The 22,419-nt window shown below is 37.5% G+C and overlaps 3 long non-coding RNA genes across 6 annotated transcripts in view; 2 read left to right on the top strand and 1 right to left on the bottom strand.

The window, feature by feature from the left end:
- Nucleotides 1-20,862, bottom strand: part of LOC139966687 (uncharacterized) — a 28,009-nt gene extending 7,147 nt beyond the window's left edge. For both annotated transcript variants that reach the window (XR_011792733.1, XR_011792732.1), the window contains exons 1-2: nucleotides 19,867-20,862; nucleotides 14,405-14,443 (exon numbers count right to left, since the gene is read on the bottom strand). This is a non-coding gene — a long non-coding RNA (uncharacterized lncRNA). The remainder of the gene's footprint in view (nucleotides 1-14,404; nucleotides 14,444-19,866) is intronic.
- Nucleotides 8,425-11,949, top strand: LOC139966022 (uncharacterized). 3 transcript variants are annotated; one of them, XR_011792411.1, is made up of 4 exons: nucleotides 8,425-8,715; nucleotides 9,559-9,720; nucleotides 10,520-10,635; nucleotides 11,286-11,949. It is a non-coding gene; the product is annotated as an uncharacterized lncRNA (long non-coding RNA). The 3 variants fall into 3 exon arrangements; XR_011792410.1 differs by having other exon boundaries at nucleotides 8,425-8,647; nucleotides 11,286-11,948; XR_011792409.1 differs by lacking the exon at nucleotides 8,425-8,715 and having other exon boundaries at nucleotides 9,204-9,720; nucleotides 11,286-11,792.
- On the top strand, nucleotides 15,587-17,331 carry LOC139966685 (uncharacterized). Its single transcript, XR_011792730.1, has 3 exons — nucleotides 15,587-16,056; nucleotides 16,413-16,611; nucleotides 17,048-17,331. It is a non-coding gene; the product is annotated as an uncharacterized lncRNA (long non-coding RNA).
- Nucleotides 20,863-22,419: the final 1,557 nt, after the last annotated feature.

Raw genomic sequence — 22,419 nt, forward strand, 5'->3', positions numbered from 1 at the left:
ATGATCGCCGTCCTGGGGGATGGGTCTAAGGGGAGGGGGGTACAATTTTTGCTTTCAAAGAAGGGCTGAAATGCAAAATGGTGTCATATGCATTGGCGGCGATCCGTACTTCCGAGTGGGGGGGGGGGGATATGACCTTGTTGACTATCTAAGCGTAGCGCCACCATGAGTTGGCGCGAAGCGTACAAGAAAATTTTGGGATTAACAAACCCTCTAGATGGCCGGAAACGGCACTTCCCGAGGTTTCCAAGCGGCATATACCCAACTTTAAAATAGGGATGTCATGTCCGAAATATCTCATAATCAGGATCCAAAATACTTTTTTTTTAAATTTCGGGTGTTATTTTGGGAAAATTGCCCCTGTCAATCTTGTTTCAGGCGCAACGTTAGAATGTTCGAGAGCTCTGTTATATTATTCGATGAAGAAAATGGCCTCATGCAGGCTATTATAGGCCTATACACATGCAATACACAATTACACATAGTTACATTCCTAGGTACCGATTGCTAGGGCATCCAGGTGAAACGTGCATTAAGCATTACCCTGGTTACATGAGATTCTCAGTTGTTCGAGGGAACATGTGCGTGTGTAGGCCTACTATAGGGCCTATATGAATACTATGAGGGTGCATATATGTACTATATCAATACCGTGGGCGCAATAATACATTTTGTTGTTATAGGGCCAATGAAGCCTACAGTCAACTATTTTTGCTTTATAAAGACGCTTTATTTGAAAAGATCGCACTGCGTTTATGGTAGGCGAGAAATGAAGCTAAAAAAGAGCCGTACATTAACGAAGATGCATAAATGTAGGCATGAAAATATTCTTATCCCTGGCATTTGGTGGGGGGGGGGATATGGTGCATTACATCCCCTCCACCCATTTTCATGGGGGGATATATCCCCCCTCCACCCAGGATCGCCGCCCATGGCCATATGTGATCCATTTTTCGACCTTAATAATAAGCAACATTTCCAGTAAATATGGACACAAAATGCACAATTTAGTATGGCTGGCATGTCATTTAGTGTTTATAGTGATAATACAAACACAATTACCATCTATGTTTCTAAAACTATTATGCCGCCGAACTTCGCCAGAACCTTTTTTTGGCAAACAAAAAATAAAGCATACGGGAGGGGGGGGGGGTTGAGCGATCACCGACATCTCACATAAAGGTCGTCATCAATTTTTTTTTTTTTTTTTTGCTAAACTTTTTTTTTTTGGTGACGGCCAATAGGGGGGGCGCGCGCCTGTTGCGCCCCCCCTGGATACGCCCCTGGTAAAGCCAAAATTTTTCTGGTACGCTCCTCGCCAACCGGTGGCGCTCCGCTTAGATAGTCTTACGTTCAGGCGCGGCTAGACCAGTCAGACCCCCCCCCCTGTCACAAATCCTGCATCCGCCCTGGACAATTCAAAATACTGTATCAACCAAACAAATTTGGTTTGATTTGATTTGTTGCAGATGAAAGTGCAGGCCCATCGTCGCCAAAGAGAAGGATATTTGCGGTGCTTCCTCTCCAGAGATTTCTCTGGCACAACAAAAACTTGTGAAAAATCAGGACTCAAGAAAAGATGAAAATGCTATTGCCCAAGACATTCTGTTTGCACATAACAGAGGAGACTACTTCTTCCTAAGCAAGTGGCTTTGGGTGTTGGTCATGTTGACAGTGACGGGGAAGTCATATAACTCAGAAAGGATTGTTTATGTTGATCATTTTCTTTCATTTTCGAATTTTGTTTTATTCATGTGGTATTTTCCTTTCCTTTTCTTATTTTCTCTTATTCATTTGACAATGAATAACTTACTTTGGTAGATTGAGGAGTTCCCTAAAGTTTCACTTTTTTTGCTACTACAGGGCAACATTTTGTGGTCAGTTAGCCCTGTGTGATCTTTGTTTTTAAACATAGTAATTGTTTTGTGTGGTCCTTGTTTTCTAGGAATGCATGTACTGGCTCCAAGCCTCTATCACTTTTGAAAACTGTGGGAGAAATAGACAGTTTAATAGCTATTTTGTTTTGGTAGGAATATTATTGGTGATGGATTTGTATCTACAATTTTATTTAAGGACACTGATGTGACCCATTTATAAGTTTAGATTCGGGTTAAGTAATGTGTCTGGTAATTATTTGGTAACTTAATTGACAGCTGATAGGTCAATGGACCACAGATACCAGGGAGTAAAGAGCAAGCTGGTCTAGAGCCGTCCAGAGAGCCAACCTACCCACAGACTTCCCCAACAGAGTGAACATGCCCGGAAGTAACCCAAGGAAGCAATTATATTTCGAGACTTTGTATTTGGTTGACCCGCGCTGCAATTGTGTTCTTATTTTGTAAGGACTTTTGAGAATTTTAGTTTCCAATAAGTTCAGTGGATTTCTTTTTAGACGTAACAGCTCTGATAAGATATGTAAGTTACCAATTTATATCATTTAAATTTTTCTTTAAGTTTAAGTGACCCCATTGCTTGTAATACAAGATTCATATGCGTAGTAAACCTACTATTTTTCCTTATGTTTATTTTTGTGTGGGCATTACACCTTTTCAAGTTTTCCCGACGATCTCAGAGTCATCCGGTCCTACTCACATGGGAAGGTGCTACTTGTAATTTTCCCAAACCTAAAAATATATATTTTTGCCTGGTCACTGCATTTTTGACCAGCTACATTTGCGTTAAAGGTGAGTCTCGAGGCAGACTTCAGGAGACGCAGAGTGTTTACAGATGCATATATTTGAATTATGTTTAACAAAACATAATTTTTGTTGTTTTCGAAAAATAACACTGCTTTATCAATCCAACAACTCTTCAAATATTCTTCGGTCATTCCTCTATTACTTCAGCCGACACATCCTGGTTCTTAATACCGTGTTGAATTATTTTATCATCTTGCTGTGACAAGGAACTGCTCTGTTTAAATTGCCGTACAGTACAACGTAAAAGAATGACGTTATTTGTTTATTGTTTACTGTTTACATAACACATCTCTTAGCACCCAACAACTGTTAAAATGTTCTTCAGACATTCCTATATAGCTTTCAACCAACATTACCTGGTCCTAAGTACTGTTAGTGCAAGAACATTTAAATTATGTTATCCTCTAGCTGTGACAAGAAACTGCTTTATTTTCATTATCGTATAACGTATAAGAGTGACGTCATATGAATATTATTTACTCGTAAAATAACACCTCTCCTTGCACCCGACCTATTTAAATATCATTTTGATATCGCTCCATTACTTTCAACCAACACATCCTGTTTCTAAATAAGTGCAAGAACATTCAAATTTTGTCGTTTCCATGCTGCTGTTACAAGTAACTCCTGCGATTTAATTGTCGTCCAACCTATAACTGTGACGTAATATGTTGATTGTTTACTCGTAAAGTATAACCTCTTTTAGCATCCAACAACTCTCCAAATATTCTTAGGACATATCTTTACGACATCCAACCAACAAACTTTGGTTCTAAATAGGTTTAGTAACATTAAAAAACTAGTATGATGTTGCTGTGAATAGTCGTTTCTGATTTTCAATTTAGCAAACACTTCGTAGTGAGGTCATTTGTTGTTTACACGCACGATAACATCTCTCCAAGCATCCAATAACTCCTAAGATAATCTCAGGACATCCCTCTAAAACTGTCAACAATAAAATCTAGGTTCTTATAAGTGCAAGACCATTTAAGTGCCATTTTAATGTTGCTGTAACAAGGAACTGCTTTGTTAATGTAATTGTCGTACACCGTATAAGAGTGACGTCATTTGTTTGTTGTTTACCCGAAAAATAACACCTCTCCAAATATCCAACATCGCGAAAAATATTCCCAGGACATCACGCTACAACTTCCAACCAACAAACCTTGGTGCTAAATATGTGCAACGAAACTCGTTTTTAATCACTTTATGAAGCCTGCCCTGATGGACTATGGCGTCATATGTTTACTGTTTACTTGTAAATTATTACCTCTTTTAGCATCAAACAACTCTTCAAGTATTCTTAGGACATTTCTTCACATCATCCAACTAACAAAACTTGGTTCTAAATAAGTTTAGTAACTTTTAAAAACTATTATCATGTTGCTGTGAATAGTCGTTGCTGGTTTTTAATTTAACCCACACTTCATAGTGAGATAATTTATTGTTTACCCACAAGATAACATCTCTCCAAGCATCCAACAACTCCTAAGATAATCTCAGGACATCCCTCTATACCTGTCAACAAAAACATCTTGGTTCTCATAAGTTCAAATGCATTTAAATGCTATTTTCATGTTGCTGTGACAAGGAACTGCTTTCTTGTTATTGTCGTACACCGTATAAGAGTGACGTCATTTGTTTGTTGTTTACTCGAAAAATAACACCTCTCCAATTATCCAACATCGCGAAAACTCTACAACTTCCAACCAAAAACCTTGGTACTAAATATGTGCAACGAAAGTCGTTTTTAATCACTTTTTGAAGCCTGCCCCGATAGACTATTTGTCATGATTACGTTGACCCAAACTACCGTTATCGGTTACATTTGTAAAACTTAGCAATTTTTTCTTTTATCAGTTCGTGTATGGGCGATTAATCAGGCTATTAGGCGTTCATTTATTTTTCTTAAAACAGTCCATTTTCAACGTTTATCACCCCAAACATTATCTTTAGTGTCTTTACATACTGAAAATACGAAGTTGCTTAACTGGTAAAAACTATGTCAAGATTGTCTAATGTTTAATCGAGGACGAATTTTAATGATTGACTTTAATTCAGGTTTCTAAAGTTATAAAAGTTCATAACATAATTACCTTATAAATTGAAGAAAAAAAACTTGGTTTGAACTAGACATATTAATTTTTTAAAGCGGAAGTCAGTGTTATTTATTGCGTACTACATACAAATTTAACCATACCAGAATTCATATACATTATCCGGATACCCACAAAAAAATAAGTGAAACCCAATAGATCTTATAAAAATAAATTCTCTATATAATTTCTAAAAAAAGGACTCATTAACATTTACGATTAACGACTCATTTCTAGGAACTCTTCAAGATGGCAATGGAAAACCAAGATGGGGGTAAAATTGACGTGCATTAATAGACCAGCAAAAACAGAGCAACCTCGAAGATTTTTTTTTCTCTTTTTTTTTTTTTTGACTTTTCGATAATTGGTCAGAAACTTCCGTCTTATACTACCTATACATTGGCAATGATATTGAATGTCTGTGCTTTAAAGCGTTTTTTGTTTTTGTTTAAAGTCGAATGGATTAATCTGAAAAACGCACCCATGATTATGTTCTTAATCACTGAAAAGGTACAACTATTTTGTGCAATTGTGTGGTGCATCTAAAAAAGTCTGAGCGGGGGGGGGGGGGGCGTCAGAAGAGGGTAGGCTACAATTTGGTGGGGAAGAGGGAATACAGATTTCGAAAGGCAGTGAGACACGCGACTTTGATTATGGGACAAACCACAACAGTTTTCTTTTCAACTTTTTTGCTCCAGATAAAATGGACCCCACATGTATTCAGTACAACTATATCGAAGATTTGAATATCTTTCAACAAAATGCTTTTCTTTTTTTATTTTATTATTACTGTGCGTTGATCCATTAGGAAAGAGCAATTTTTGAAACAATGATATGACCAAAGGACAGTTTTACTTAAATTATGAAAATGAAAACATATGGTACTTTTTATTACCATAAAGGGGCATTTGTAGTTTATGATACTAGGTGTAAATTATTTGAAGGGAAGGGTAAGGGGTGGGGGTTGACAAAACTGCATTCTAAACAAATCATGTTATATGGACACAGAGCATAACAAAGGTATATTATGTGAGTTACAATTATTACGTTCATCTGGATTAGCAACTAACGAGCGGTTTACTCCACCATAGAAACTTAGATCAGGGACGTAGCCAGAAAATTTGAAAGAGGGGGATGGGGGTCGTTCCCATTTCTCCCACCTGCATACATCCCTGACTGTAATAAATACCGGCAATACATTCCAAAACATAAATGTAATGAGTCATTGGTAGTTCTTTTTATTTATTGAAAAAATGTTTTTGTCAATTTGCATTGTTCTACAAGTTATGGGATAAATCTGTGTAGATGCATAAGTTATCTCTAAACAATATATGAGTCATGAATTCATGATATCTGTATATATATATATATATATATATATATATATATATATATATATATATATATATATACATACATACATACATACATACATACATACATACATACATACATACATATATATATATCTATATATATATATATATATTTCATGTTTTGTGATCAAATAAAATAGTCTTTCATATATAATATTTACATTACGTTCGGTTTTACTTTTCTTCCTTTTTTTACATTCATGTGAAATAAATTAAGTTATCTCTAAACAATATATGAGTCATGAATTCATGATATCTGTATATATATATATATATATATATATATATATATATATATATATATATATATATATATATATATATATATATCATGTTTTGTGATCAAATAAAATAGTCTTTCATATATTATATTTACATTACGTTCGGTTTTACTTTTCTTCCTTTTTTTACATTCATGTGAAAAAAAAAAATTTTGATCGTAGAGGAATTAATTGTGAGGAACGGAAACAATGAGCTTTGTCTAAATTAAGTCTACAACTTTAAAGGGCGCTTGATTCGAGCTGCCTGCATATTTATATAGCTCCTGTGGTTTTAATTGTTTTGTTGTTGTTTGAGATGTGTATTTGATATTTTGGTGACGGTAGATCGCAGCTGTTGTTATACTTACCATGACGATGCTTTCGTTTGGGAAATTAAAGAATTGGGTGAGCTGTTAAAACTCTTTTCCTTATATCAGAGACTTTTTATCTTTTCTGCACTGGCTGCCGTGTACGACATTATGCACTCAGGTAATATGAATGTAAGAGACTGACTTCGGTCAGCTTGCGGCTTTGATATGCCAATGAGGGTTCTTCGCGAGTTCCTACTTGCAGGAGGATCTAAAATACATACATGCATACATGCACGCATACAGACATACAATGTGGGTGTCAGTTTGCCTACAAGAAATGTATATCTTGTATTGATGATTTGCTTTTATAGATCCAATATATTGTAGATTTTAAGGAAACATCTACAACAAAAGTTCTTTTTATTGACTTTTCAAGTGCTTTTAATACTGTCATGCAAAATCAGTTAATTAAGGTACTTTCAGGATTTATCAAAGAAACATGGCTTATGCATTGGCTGGCACTCACAATTCTTCAAGGGTGGTCCAGACATGTTAAGTTGGATAACGGGTTATCGGATATCGGAAATAAAGGTTGTTGTGCCTCAGGGGGTCCATCATCTTAGTATTCATTATATGTACTGATGGAATTAGGTGGAACTCATTCACATACTGTTACAAATATGTCCATATTACTGCGCTGTATCATGCAAAATTTCTAATGACTCTATTAAAACTGACCAATTATTTAAATTATCAATGTTTTGTAAACTAACCTTTGACCGCAAGAATGTAATGCTAAACCTCCGGCCAAAACTAAAGTAAATGTGTTTTGAAAACGAAAACATAAAACATGGTCTCATTCTTCTCAAAGTCGCAACGTATTATTATTATTGAGGGATCTGAGGTGGCTTGAACCACCAAAACTGAGTACTTCGATGACAGTTTGACATTTTTCTTGCCATTATTGTAAACTGAGTTCTTGCAGTAGCATTTGCTTTATCTTTACCTGTTTACAAGTGGGGAGCTAGGGGTATTGGTAAGGGGGGGGGGGGGCGAGAATGGTCTGTAGGGGCGCTTTCGACACTATCTAAGCGGAGCGCCACCACAGGTTGGCGCGGAGCGTACATCTTCTTTTTGAGTAAAGATACTCCCTAGAGGCTAGATCGCCGGAAATGACCCTTTCTGGGCCTTGCTAATTTGCAGATAAACGAAGAATAAATAGGTGTCATCGCCACTTTGTCAGAAAATAACATCAACAAAATGTTACAAATGTCAATAGGTATTTGAGAGCGCAATAAAAATGTCAATAATCGCGAATAAGTAAAAAGTGGTAAAAACATGTAAAGGGCGCCAGCAGTCCATTTGAGTCCGTCGGGAGGGGGGGGGTATCCGCCCCTCTGACTGTATGGACGCTCCGCCACTGCCTGTTTGGACATGTTCGCCCCCAATTACAAGCTGAGAAAGGGGGGGGGGGATTGGGTGCTTGGAAGAAGCCGCAAGTGATATATACCGTTGACAGTATTCGTAACCGCGCCACTTTTATACTGTATTATACACTCTAAAAACTGTTAGGCAAAAGTGGTTGAGCAAACAAAGCATTGCCCAATATGAGTAATATTAACCAACAACTGAGTAAAAGAAATTACACAACTGATATGGGTTAACTTCGTTGTGCAAAAATTAAGATGTAGTTTATTATTACTTTCTGTTGGGCAAAAAAAGCTTGATTTGCCCAATGTTGTGCAAAAACCAGCATTTTCGCACCATTACTATACTGGTACTCTGCGCGATATGCATGCATCATGAGTGGATCGTATATAGTGTTTAACTTACACAATGCCTGACGAAATGTTAGCGCTATACTCAAGAGGTGGGAAATGCCATAGTTATGTGCTACATTTGAAGGTGAGCGTAAAGAAAAACAATCCTCTGCTTGGTGTGTGCATCGAACACTGCGATCTCTACATATAGTGGTATCGAATGATCGTTCGTTCTCTCGGTGGTACATGTAGGCTATACCAGGCATACGTAAAGGCTTATAATACTAATTGTATTTCCAGCATAGTTGTATTACGTTAGGCTAGCTTGTAGTGAAGCGATTGACAGGCGCCAAAGGCGCGCCCGCAAGTGTGTACTAGTATAGGTCTAACTACTCACATTGTATTAACGTTACGAACGCCTGTGTAATGCAGATACTCGTCAACTTACGTTAAGCTATGCGAATGCAACAGGTCTCTCTAGCCTATATCTTGGCTAGACAAGGTTTCATTCTAGCACATTTGCGTTGTAAATCATAAATTGTACTCCGTTGTTTTCTTTTAGGTTTTATGTGGCAAATGACCACATTAACCCTATTAGCATAACGGTAGACCTAGCATGTCATAACTTAGGCCTTATGTTAGACTTACACGTACAGTACGTTGTTAATGCTAGTAGGCCTAGTAGTACGTACATACAGTAGTATCGTAATGGACCCTTCGAAGTCCGAACACTTTAGCACTAAAATGCTCCAGAATTGTATTTGTACACACTTCTTTTAAAATGATACTATCGATGGCAGAAGAAACATTCTCGTTAGAAAAAAAGTCGCTTCATAGGTTTCGTCAAATTGATCCTATTGTATTTGTGCCATGGTGAATAATGCATTCGTTAGGGGTCTCCGAACTTCGAGGGTTTTTCGAACTTCGAAGTAGCCTAAGTTAGGCCTGGCATTTAATGAGTTCTAGGCTATAATAATATTAGTATAACATAGAACATCAGTGCTTGTAATGTTATAGGCCTATATAATGCTGTTTGCATATTTTTCTTTCCTACAGGTAGAACAGGACTTCGAATTATTACAAATACCAATTAACTGCCAACAAATTATACAACAGAGCGGGATATATGACGATGGACATCTTGTGCTATACAGGCGATCATCCTAAACTGGCCGAACTTTTTGCATTTAGAGAAGACGTTGGATGCACTGACTGATGGTAAGCCTAATTTAATGTAGTCGTGGCCTGTGAATTCAGTGCTAGCTTCACTTAGAGCTTATGCCATGACGATAGAGTTTCCCTTTCCAGTATATCTGTAAAGATGGGTCAATATTTGGATTTACCTTCAAAATATGTTTTTGGTGGATTGTTACTTTTTAAAAATCTATCAAAATCAACTGATCTGAATGGACCAAATCAGGTTAATGTCAATGGTGGCTTCTGAACCTTTCTGCAAACTTTCTCCAATCATTGCACTCAATATGATTAATTGGCTACATTTTTTTTTTTTTTTTGTAGTCGCTTTCCGATTTGTGTGTGGTTGAAGTGAGACCCAGCCCTGTTATAATATTAACTTAATGACAGTCACTTGGACATGTATCAGTGTTGTTTGTAGGTTCCACATAGGGTTTGAATAATTCTTTCAAAAATCTTTGGACAATTGTATTCAGATTTCAGTACAACTGTGTCAATGAAAGGTTAGCACTATGGGCTTTTTCATTTTTTTCCTTCAAAATCTTATAAAATTTGGCTTGAAATTAGTGTGTAGGGTAGGTAATTAAGTCTTCTAATACAAATGTGTAGGTCCCCTATGAGTAGACATGCCACATTAACTTTCATGTTGCTGTTATTAATGTGTAAAAGCATCAAGTTGTGGATCAAATTTAGGCCAGTGTATCCCTTGAAGTTTATCCTCAGTCCTTGAAGTTTTAGATGGTCAGACTATAGTGTGCCTTATTAATGTTTTTGTCGTTTATACCTGCAAGCATTCTCATTTCTTGCCTTAATCTCTTTACAGATGAAAAGAAGAACTTAGCTTTCTTTCTGTTGCCATTGCTTTTTCGAGGACGGGCAAAGAAAAGCGGGTCTACTACGGTGACTAGTTGCCTTCAAGCATTCATAGACGATCAGCCAGTAGGCAAAATCATTAATTATATTTTAAGTACAATTTTTTTGGAGGTACACCTTTTGGTTCATACCAGCTCAGCTGATAGTTTAACCTTATAAACTTGGTGTGTTGTTGTTTGTAGTGAGCAGAGGAATGCTACTTATTGTGCTAGTGGTCATAGGTCATTTGAGGTTAACAAGGGCCAAACACTTAAAACCTTGTAAATATGCTAACTTAAAGGGTGAAAGTTAGATGAATCTCATATGTGATGCATATAGGTTGGCCAAAATGAGTACATGAATCCCATTGATTATAGCTAGAGGTCAGAGGTCATTAGCAGCCACCAGGGCTATTTTTTTAATTAAACTAGTAATGAAATGGGGGGAAGGTTAAATAAATTTCATCGTCGGTATGTAAACCTTGGTCATAATAATGAAGTGATCCAGTACTTGATAGTGCAAGGGAAAGGTCATTTGACATTAATGGGGTGGGCGTTATTATACTTTGAAAACCTTGTCAAGATAAATATGTTGACTTTCTTGACCTGTTTTTTTCTTTTAATTACACTGGTCAACAGTATCATAGCATTGTGCAGAAGTCTTAAAACTCTGTCTATCCACCTGTTTTAGTTACATTTTATTTGCAACTCGAGGACTTTATTTTCTTTAATTTGCAGTCGGTGACAAGTGTTAGAGGACTACTGCAAGAAAATATCGAAGGATGAGCGACCACAGCCATTCATTCTGTGCTTAGGAGAGAGTAAAGGTTCCCCTCAGCATTTGTTTGTGATAATTGAGAGACATCCAATAATGCAGTCCTCACTCCTCAAGGCAGTAGACTATTTGTTTTAAAGTCAGTATGTGTTGGACATTAACTTCCAAACTCAATGTAAGGGGGTTTGGGAGTTTTTCCATGCTGAGGTATATGAACTTGGTTTTATCAAAAGTCGTTCACTGCGTGCCTTTGGAGCTTTCGTAGTAAACAGAAGTGTTTAAGGGTCAAAGTGTCTTGGAACAAACTTATCAAATGGTTTCTCGGTATTAGCCTGACATGTTTACATTTTAAGGTTGCTTTTGTTTCATATATATTTACATATTAAAGGGAAATAGTAAATGTTTGCCTTGGTGAACTGTACCTACATAAAATCTGTATTTGTTTTGGTTGGGAAGGGGGGGTGGTAGGGGGTAGATTTGTAATTGATACAGTGAAAGGTTGAGGCAGGGTTGGTTTATCAAACAAATATTCAATTTTGTGTGATAAACAGATCAGGTGCCAGCAATGTCCCTATTATCACTTATAATTGTGATCTTGAAGCTGCTCTTATTTCTAGTATGTAGAATCAATGTGGGATTTACAACCATTTGGCTTTTGTTTGAAATTATCAGTGATATATTCATTTATTAAGACCAGAGTTGCTTGAAAGAGACCAACATTAAGCTGTACATGATTGTGTGTTGCACCGGTACCTTGTGTAGTTGATGTCAACATACAGGAGGTCTTCTGTGGTCAACACATTTCAAGAACTGAAAATAGTAAACAATGGCAAAATATGGATAGCTAATATTCTCAGCTTTAATAATGTTGATATGTGTTTATCCCCATTGTGAGTATATGAAATTATTGCTTCGGATCGAAGTCACAGATCATGTAACTAGGTAAATAGAGGTCAAGCACTGAATGCTGTGAGAATTCACACTGGAGGAACAATCTGAAGTCGGCAAAGACCAGAAAAAATAAAAGTATGAAAACATATATTACTTGTTTGTTCTTTATCATTCTGTTTAAGCTTTATAACCTATTACATAAAGCCAGTTGTATGAAAAATGTTACAATCCAATGTTTGTATTGTATTAGTTAACCAACCACTATTACTTTTAACTAGCTGTTGGGTAAGAATCATTGGGTAAAGAAAAATCCATTGGTGAAAGGTTTTACACAACCATTGGGCAAATCAGTGACCAACATTGTTGGGTAAAGGCATTGGGTAAAATGTGTTGGGCAAAGGTGTTGGGTATTTATTTAACCGTTTGCTGGGCAAAATCATTAACCAACTTAGTTGCCCAATATCAACCAGGAGGCATACGGACCCAACGGATGTGTAAATAATTGCCCAGGTTGGGCAATAATTTGCCCAACAATTGTAAGAGTGTACTGTTTCTACGATAAACAGCGTAGCCTGACATAGCAAGTTCACGTGACCTGAAGTTTTCGTGAACCTTTTTCTCGACCTTATAGGCTTTCAATGATTCTGTGAACTGCTGTTGATTAGCCCAAATGTTTCATAATTTAATAAGCCACTGGACAAGGTGCACTTGCAAACGATGATCGGGATTTAAGATAGATTATCAATAATTTTAGTACAGGGGGAAAATCCAAAGGGTTGTATAAAATCTGCTGGCTTATACACAATTAAACCTCTGGTTAAACTTGGTTACGTAATATGTATCTTCAGTCACGACCTAAATCAACAGCCAACGCTAACATATTGGTCCTTTCTAATTCCGCGAAACTAGAAAGCTACAGTCTCTGAAATCGTTGTGAATTTCTTTGATAAATATCTGACGGATACTTCCGGGGAAAGTACCTGACGATTCCCTAATTCACGCATTTTGTGACATATTCGAACTAACATGTTATCACCCATAACTAGCGCATTGAAGCAACAAAATATTACCCACCGTTCGTTTGGCAAATTTACACACATCTGGTCGGCAACCAAGAAGGTGGCATATTCCTATTAGCGTATATATCAATCCACCCCAAGTAGAATAGCTAATAAGATTCACAGTGATCAGAGTACCCCTTTGTATGATGTACTGATAAGTCTTCTGCACAAATGGAATAGAAATCTATGGAAATCCCCACATCTTGCCGCGCGATACAGAACACAAGTTTACAGAAACGATTTAATGTACCGTGCTGCTTAACACATCTAGTCCGAGCACTCAGAAGTGTTTGTTGTAGTTTGTTTTTATCGTTGTATGTATTAACTTGTGTGTAAGTGTAGATTTATTTTATATGAAATCATATATTCTTACCTTCTCCCCCCCCCCCTCCCCCTTTTATATTAGTTATTCTTCCTGTTAACGTATTTTAAGACTCCTGTTTATATAATTTATATGTATACTAGAATGAATAAATTAAATAAATGGAAGACACCGTGTTTCACAATTGTACAAACATAGATGTCAAGAGACCTATCCGGCCCGTGCACATCTCGTGCCTTTCCCTACCCCTCCCCTTCCCCACCCCTCTCCCCTAAATGTCCACTGGGTCTACATTTTCAAGGGTATAGAGAATGGTCTTTCGCTCTGAGGGGGACGTTTACACTAACTGCGTCAATTATCACCAAAAAATACTGTTATGGTTACAAAACATAGTACAATTTTGCATTTCCATAAAAAGAATGACCCCTCTCCCTGTGATGGTGTTCACTAAAACAGTCCATATCTTCAGTGCCAGCACCACCCCCATGGAAATTCCTACCCAAGGGCATGGAGGGCAGTCTAAAATAAATGAAGACCGACCCCCACTCTTGATAACATTGTCTCAAAAAAATAAAGTGAAGAAAATATCATCATTCTGTCAATTGTCTATAAAGAAGGAAACAACACGAAAATAGGGACTTTTGAATGGTATTTACAGTAAGAAAGACACGTAAGAAAGTTTATTTTGATGAATAAATTAGCTTATATTAGTTACTTCATGAATTACTACTATTGACCAAATGACATTAAAAAGAATAACATATAGCTGGATGCACATATCTTTTATGTTAAAAATGAAATATCTTACCTTGCTGGTGGAGTTGGGAAACCAGTTTCTTCAAACAATCTGAAATCACGAATAACATTCTAGAATGCCGGGTTTTTGCCTTTTCAAAAACTTCAATTATGTCATAATTTAAAAAAAAAACCACCGAAATCGTAACACCTGATTGGTTAGTCCTGACTTTTGAAGTCTATTTTACATCCAATGGGCAGAAATTTCGACATTGTATACATGCATGAGCGGAAACTATAAATGACGTTCGAACGAAAGTTAAACGGCAAGCTGCAACAATCACCATACTGAAACCAAGTACACATACTCAGTTATCTCTTGGACAACCAGATACACACAGAGAAAACAGTTTACTAACTGTAAATCTAAAAAGTGTTGTACCAAAGTAAAAAATGGTTCGTGCTATAAATCGGTAGCATGTGCTATTAGGATTACAGTAACAACTGAGGATATGTGTAATCCCAACATATCCAGTTGTTGGCATTTGTTGGGGGGCTGGGGGGGGGGTCAGGCGCGTAGCGAGGAATTTGCCAAGGGAGGGCGAAGCTTGTAGGCAAAATATTTAAGCGTATCGCCACCATGAGTTGGCGCGAAGCCCACAAGAAAATTTTGGCCGAAAATGCCTCCAAAATCGCTGGAAATGGCACTTCCCAGGCCTTGTAATTAAGTTGCATCTAAGTATTTTCTATTTTAAAATAACTAGAGATATCATAAAAAATATGCTCAAGGGGAGGAGCGGTCGCCCGTCTCCCCTTGGCTACGCGCCGAAGGGGGGGGGTGGCGAGGGTAAGGAGAGAAATAGGGGAAGAACGATATACAGATGGATAATATGTTCTTCCATCATACGTGTTTTGTTAGTCAGTTATTCAGTCCACCGCACCACAGTATTCAATATGAATCAATCAGACAATAACATGTTATGTTATATACATTATTGAGAAATCATTCGCAATTGAAAGAATTATTGCAACTATTGATAATATCGTTTCCTTTCTGTATTTTGCTGTATTTTTGTCTTTTCATTCAGATGTCATTGCGTCATACGAATTTATTGTCTTTATATATCGTTAGCATTACGAATTAAGTATACATTAAGAACTTGGCCAATTACTTCACCATAAAAATTCATACTTTCTAAGTAGGAGAAACTATAATATACATATGGGTCTAGAGACCACATTACTTTTGTGATTTAGTGTGTAAGTCAATGGGGCTTTTAATGGGCGTATGCTACCTTAAGCAAAAATGCCAAATTTTTCATTTTAAGTGCTAGAAGTCCCAATTTTGGATCAAAGTAGTTGCTATGGTGTGTAAAAATGGTTTTCAAGCAAACGTCACAAAATTTCAAGCTTGGGTGATTTTTACGCATAAATTAGTATTACAGCCTTAAAGTACCACAAAGAGCATGTGCGTTTCTATACAGTAGACTAGAACAGCCTTCTGAGCATTTCTGACCAGTTTTCCTCCCCCAATAAACTATTGGGTCATTAAGCCTTGACCTACCAAAGCTTCCGTAATATGATTCCTGCCTTGAATCTGCTAAGTAGGTGCCAAATGCACGAAATTCAAAATCCTTAAGAATCAGACCAAAATGCCTGCAGTGTGTGTGACGTGAACGACTAAGTTCAGTGAAATTTGACATCTGTGGGCACCTAAAGTACATGGTAATCATATTTTAGGTTATTTTTGCTAAAGTTGGAAGTACCTGGTGTTTAACTAAGGACAAAAACTCAGTTTCAATGCATGAAATACCCCTAATGTTGTTAGCTTAGGCCTAGGCCTCAGGTTCATAATGGCGCTACGTTAGTATCCTAGACCAAGTCTACACCAGCTGTAGCACAATGTTGTATGAGGTCTGTATCCTACGTGGAGTGGCTGCTGCTTGCACAGAGAGTGTTTTGAGTCTTAATTAGCAAATAATCCACAAAGGTATGCATTTTCTGCTCCTGCATATGTGCATCAAGGGGGTTTTGAGCCTACTCACTCCTCATTAGTTTTCTGTTGTTTTGTCAATTTTCAGAGAAAGTTGATGTGCTAAGTCCTCAGCATGCACAGCTATATACTTTGAAAGGGTGGGGTATCAATGGACTCAACTGGTTAGATGAGGTAACAGCAAATCCCAAACAACTCTGACAGCAGAAAGAGATATCCTGATGCTTCCATGGGAGATCTACTGTAGTAACTATAGGAACCAGTGCTTGCCACCAATGGAGAATACGGTAATTTGACGTTGTTGTTCTTTGCCGAGCAACAAATCTGAATGTTTTATCATGAAATATGCCCTCTATCCACCTCTCTTCTCTCATAACTGTCTTTAATACATTGTTACAACCTATGCACAAACCTTTAAATGGACTGGATGTGCTATTGAGGTGAACGGTGTATCTAGATAGCATTCCAGTAAGCTTTCCTTTTGACTACTGTAATACTGTTACAGTGAGGCTGTTGTTTACAAATCCCGATGATCCAGTTTTGGCAAAGAACACCTTCAATTCTCTTCTCTTATTCTTAGTAATTTAACAGTTGCACTGGAGTGACATGCAATATCAGTTTAACATGTTCCAAACAGTTCAGGAATACATTGGGGTATGTCCTGTGGGTCAGTTTGGGAGGAATCTGCTGAGCTAAACAAAAGTAGTTTTCATCACTTTTCAGAGCCAGAGACGAAAAAGCCCTCCCCGCTGACCCTTCTATGGATGATGTTTCTGCAGGTAGGGCAAGCCAGACCAAGTGGACTGTGACCAGGGATACCAATAAAACCTGCAAGAATCATAGATGCACCCAAATTGGTCAAGCTTAGCAAAATTGGTGACTGGAAATGTTGTTGCAGACGTAGACCTGGTTACTGCTTACACTGAATTGCTCATATGTGTATTTACACACTGCACCGTGCATACTGAAATCTCTGAAAATACATCTTTATGGACCTAAACTGATAATTGCATAGAATTCTGTTGTGGTTTACATTGTGACGACTATGGAAAGTATAATTTTGGTAATAAAAAAACCCCATCTCTCACTTAAGGTGGCATACTCCTATTAGAGTCTATATCAATCCGCTCGATTGTTCTCCTTCAGGAAAAGTGCCAAAAAGCAGCGGGAGAACATCTTTTGTGACCTGTTATCAATCATAATCTAGTTTTTGTGGCTTGCATGTTGAAGAGCATGAATGGAAGTACATGTGGTGAAAAATTTGGGTCAATTAAGGCAATTTTAGACCCCTTTAAGCCTCTCAGGAGCAGCGTAGGAAATTTGTTTACCACTGAGTGAAGAGGTTTGTTTACAAGTGACGAAAACTTCCGGCTCGGATAGCAAAAAATCTACATGGTCATGATACAAAAAATTGATGGTGCCATGAAAGGCCAACTTGTCAGCTATCCGGTGATGGGTGGCGTTTAGCTAGTGAAAACTCCTATCTAGACTTAGGGACCACATTACTTTTGTGATTTAGTGTGTAAGTCAATGGGGCTTTTAATGGGCGTATGCTACCTTTTATAGCTAGATCCAGTTCTTACTGCGGTACGAAACTTTAAGATTTACATTAGTAACTGTGTTCTCTGTGTGCTTCGGGTGATGTCGTTTGTTGTGCAATCGCTTAGCTATATGAGTACAGTTAAAATTAAAATGTAAACAGGGTTTTGTATTCCCGCCTTTTTGTTGTCAATTATTGAAAGGATAAATCCATATATGCAAAGTACATTTCCATGAAGGAAAGGTTACATTTTCTCCACAAATTCCCTTCACAAAACAAGAACATTTCCTACGGATATTTTTAGTACATAAAGAACTTGGCCTAGTAAACTTTACCAGCAAAAAGAAAAAAAAATCAATTTCATAGAAGGGGAAAATATATACATAGTTGTATGGGTAATTTAAGATTGGTCGTTAAACATAAAGCTTATATACCTCTTTACCTGGATACAAACATACGATCTCTGGAAGATGGTAGAACCACCGTCCGATGACTTAATGACAAGTTTATTAATCCTTCTCCAGTTGCCATTCTGCTCTGCATTTTACGTCCATTTGTCTTAAACCATTTCTTCGTTGATATTATAGACAATTTCTACATGATATCATATATTTGTAAAATACTTGCACAGTTAAGATTCATTAATGGAGTTTAATAACTGGAGTTTTGATACACTGTACTAGCCAGATTCTACACACACACACACAAAATCAAAGAGGAACAAAGACTTTTTATTTATTTTAAAATTTGCAGATTTTCTTTAACATGGCTGATGGTAATGTCGTTAATAAAAAAAAAAGGGTCCGGAATAAAACTTTCTAGAACAGTGTGAACAATCATTAAAAAAAATACGTCTAATATTTAAAAGTTCATTTCGTGAAAACTATCTTGGAGTACGCCTTATTTCATTGAAGTACCATCCCATAACTTTAGAATCGCATCACAAACGCGCAAACACCGCTTTAACGCAGGTCATTGCACAGTCTGTATGCACTATGTACAAACGCGCAAACACCGCTTTAACGCATGGTCACTGCACAGTCTTTGTGCACTATGCACAAACGCGCAAACACCGCTTTAATGCATGGTCACTGCACAGTCTGTGTGCACTATGCACAAACGCACAATGACCGAGTTAACGCAGGTTACTGCACATTTTGTATACAGTATTACTATGTTTCTTTCTCCCAAATCGGTATTTTAGCACGAACAGGAAGTACCTTCTTCAGTTTTATAAATGCTGATACGACAAGCCTAATATGCAATCATCTGAAAAATGTAGCTTATCCACTGATATGTGTTTTTTTTTTTTTTAAAGAAAATGTAATGGTTCGGCCAATGGCAGATTAACGTTATAACTATATATACTTGGGGCTACATGAAAACTAATTTGTTGCAGGTAAGGGAAATTTGTCGGGGCAGAAGAAGGTATGTCTTTTGTGGTCTAGATGGGGCGCTACACCGTATACGCGATGTGAATGTCTAGTGTTATTGACAGTCTTCTTACGGGTTGCAAGACACTGGAACCGGTTGATCGGATCAAGGGGAGTCGAGATATACCTATATTTACCTATATCGACTTATGCCAGAATAAAGCGACAAATACCAATTTAATTCGACATATACGAATTTTAAAGTCGGTATGATCGCAGTTATTAATGTCTAACCACATTCCGGTGAACATAAAACGCACGCACAGAACTTGAAATTTTCGCATGCCTTCAACACGGGAACTTGAAATATCTGAAATACACCAGAGCTGTCAATCAATCCCGAAATCGTTGAGATCAAATATGCTAATGAGAAAAATCGATGATATGTCGATTAAAACTGGTATAATAAGCCCATCCCCATCCCCCGCCCCACACCCCTTCCCCCATGATATGTTACCAATGGCCCATCATACGGTGATGGCTTCTGCACATGTTTTACAGTGACATACCACGTGCAGCTACTTGAAATAACAAACTTATATTTTCTCATAAGCTAATTGGGAACTTACTTCCATGAGGTCTTCTGTATAAGGTGTTATTCGATCGTCTGAATATACTCTTCACTGAGCGAGTCTTCAATGCCTTTAATAATGATGACTTTATTTTTTACAATTTCTTGCTGAGTTGTCAGTTTTGCATCCCTTTGACTTTTAGGAACATAATCTTTCTTCTCCGAGGTCGAGGTTTTACATCAATATATATTTCGTCAAAATTCAAGACCAATGACCGTTGTAATCAAAATGGAAAGTAAATGGAATCGCTCACGTATCTTGAAGAAGCAGGACTGAATTTGCACAAGTTTACTGTCTCCTTTCCGTTACATACCGGCACATAACGTTACACAGCCAATAGTGTCACTGAGAGCTATTTTTAGGTAAACGGTTTAGAATGAATTATCAGGCTGGACTCACGCGTAACGAAAACTCCTCCTGCCATATTAATGTCTGAACAATGGATCATATTAACTGCAGGAAGTGAACCGTGTTCGTAAACATCGACCACATTAGTTTTACACTGTTTGTAATTCATCGGTTGTTTGTGATTCCTCAATGATAGTGGCAATGATGAATAACAAAACTAGTCGAAATATGAAACGTTGTTGCGACAAACAGTGTTAGAGCCAGCGTGTTGGTCACAACATGTGCCAATTGACATTCAAGAAATTGCAGCAGCTATGTATGATGTTCAACAGAATGTAAGTCCGTTGACTCGCAGAAGTAATGCCATGGAAGCCAGAGTCCAGTGCCATTCTGTCAATATCCAGGTTTAGGTCAATGACACGCCTAACATCAGGTCGACTCTATACTTAAAAATGTTGAAACATCATCGGTGAATTGATTAAAATGATCGACAGAGAGGTTTGCTGTGCAAATTCAAAACTATAATTATAAAAGAATATATAAAGGAATCCACTTTAATGAACGTTCAGTACTCCGTGTGTTCTAATATGGAATAACAGTCTGAGTTAACCCTAATAATACAACAGTCTTTAAAGTTGAACCATGTTGAACCATTGACGAAAGTAATAATTGCATCTTTCTTCTTGTGTGTGACGGAGTTGTGGGTGTGCTGAGTGGGGATTGGGCACGGCTGTTGATCCATAATTTTGGTCATGTAATTTAGGTAGCGTATCTAGGTCGAAACAATAATTATTCTATAGGGTTCCCTGAAGACCCCTAAATGTTGATGAACGTGACGATTGAATTGCTCTTGCTTTGCAACAAAAAATAACGACATTCAATTGAAAAAGTGTGTTAACTGAGCTGTTACCAACGAAAAGAAAATAAGCAATACAAGAATAAGGATGGCACTAGATTAAAAAGCAACGCTTTTCTTAGTAGAAAATCTTATTATGTCTATTGAAAGCATCATTACGTTCAATATATGAAGAAAAGCGCCTCATTAGGCTTATTCAGTGGACGATAGCTGCACGCACCCAAGGCCGCAAAGACTGTTTCGACCCTCTGGTCATACTCAAGGATTCATGCACGCCACCAAGATAACTTCAGGACGATCCTCCCGTTTTTTTTTTGTGTGTCTTTTGCGACATCAAGGGAGTTTCAGTGGGGGAGCTATTATATCGATATCGGTTCTGTTATAGTTCCTTCAGATACGGGGGTGTTGGTCCTAGTGCGCGGGATCTACCCTGTTTACAGATCTCCAAAGATTTGTATAGCTATGTGTAGTTGTAAAAATATGTTTAGAAAGATCTCGTCTTCAATAATTACACGAAGAATCGCAAGTATAAGTCCAGTATATTTTATTTCGGAGACTTGGATAAAATTTGACTGACAGTCAACACTTAAACTAAGTTTAGCGGACGTGATGGAAAATACCTCTAAGAAGTTTTCTGGTAGCATACGCTCATTAAAAGCCCCATTGTCTTACACACTAAACCACGAAAGAAATGTGGTTTCTAAATCTAGATAAAAGTTCTCACTAGTTAAGAGCTACCCATCACCGGATAGCTGACTAGTTGGCCTTTCATGGCACGATCAATTTTTTTGTATCATGACGATGCAGATTTTTAGCCATGAGAGCGTAAAGTTTTCGTGACTTGTAAACAAACCTTTTACTCCGTCGAAAAAAAATCGTACGCTGTTCCTAGGAGGCTGAATTGGTCTAAAAGTGCCTCAATTGACCCACGTTTTGCACCACACGTGCTTCCATTCATGCTCTTCAACATCCGGGCCACAAAAATGCATATCCTAATTGATAACATAGCAAAACAATTTGTTCTCCTGCTCCTAGTTGGTACTTTTCCTGAATGAGAACACTTGGGGCGGATTGATACGCTAATAGGAGTATGCCATCTTCTTGGTTGCCGACCAGTTGTGTGTAGAGTTGCCAAACGAACGGAGGGTAATATTTTGTTGCTCAAATGCGCTAATTTTGAGTGATAAAATGTTAGTTCGAATATGTCAAAAAATACGTGAATTAGGGAATCGTCAGTTACTTTCCCCGGAAGTATCCGTCAGAGATTTATCAAAGATATTCATAAAGATTTCAGAGACTGTAGCTTTCTAGTTTCGCGGAATTAGAAAGGACCAATATGTTAGCGT

Source organism: Apostichopus japonicus, chromosome 4 (genome assembly GCF_037975245.1).
Source record: "Apostichopus japonicus isolate 1M-3 chromosome 4, ASM3797524v1, whole genome shotgun sequence".
In the NCBI taxonomy this organism is placed as follows: domain Eukaryota; kingdom Metazoa; phylum Echinodermata; class Holothuroidea; order Aspidochirotida; family Stichopodidae; genus Apostichopus; species Apostichopus japonicus.